The sequence below is a fragment of the Sitodiplosis mosellana genome, unplaced genomic scaffold, assembly GCF_009176505.1.
Source record: "Sitodiplosis mosellana isolate CC-2019 unplaced genomic scaffold, AAFC_SMos_1.0 Smas_scaffold_6102, whole genome shotgun sequence".
Classification (NCBI taxonomy): Eukaryota; Metazoa; Arthropoda; class Insecta; order Diptera; family Cecidomyiidae; genus Sitodiplosis; species Sitodiplosis mosellana.
In genome coordinates, this window is record NW_022601343.1 from 1163587 (window position 1) to 1164154 (window position 568).

General features: G+C 39.1%; 1 protein-coding gene across 4 annotated transcripts in view; it reads right to left on the bottom strand.

Annotated features, from left to right (window-relative positions):
- Nucleotides 1–568, bottom strand: part of LOC129573606 (MOXD1 homolog 2) — a 221248-nt gene that overhangs the window by 42424 nt on the left and 178256 nt on the right. The gene's annotated exons all lie outside the window — the stretch shown is intronic.

Here is a 568-nt window from a genome sequence, read left to right on the forward strand (position 1 = left end):
CTCTCTCTCTCTCTCTCTCTCTCTCTCTCTCTCTCTCTCTCTCTCTCTCTCTCTCTCTCTCTCTCTCTCTCTCTCTCTGACCTCTTTCTTTCGTAAATTTAACGGTTTAAAATGGGAAATTTGTGTGCATCATTTGTAACGCTGGCTGTATATTTGAGTGCACAGTACAGTATTACCATGTAGCATATATATATGGAACGTGTGTGAACGTGTATATCGGTGGAAACGGCTTTGATTTTTGTTGCTTTTCTGCTCTGCTCATTGGTGACATAAGACATAAATCCATTAAATTACATTGTAACGTGTTGATTGGAAAGTTTCAAGTGTTGTTTGACTAAATGGCAATGCAATAACGGAGTTGTTCAACATGTCGAAATGTCGATACATTTTGATGAACACTCATTTTGCTGACGGATGACACACACAAGAAATAAATAAAGATTGGACATCATCAAAGCACATCGTGTAACATCACTCTCGGACACAAAGTAATAAAGTTATTTCTGCGACATCTCACTCTTTCTCTCTCTCTCTCTCTCTCTCTCTCTCTCTCTCTCTCTCTCTCTCT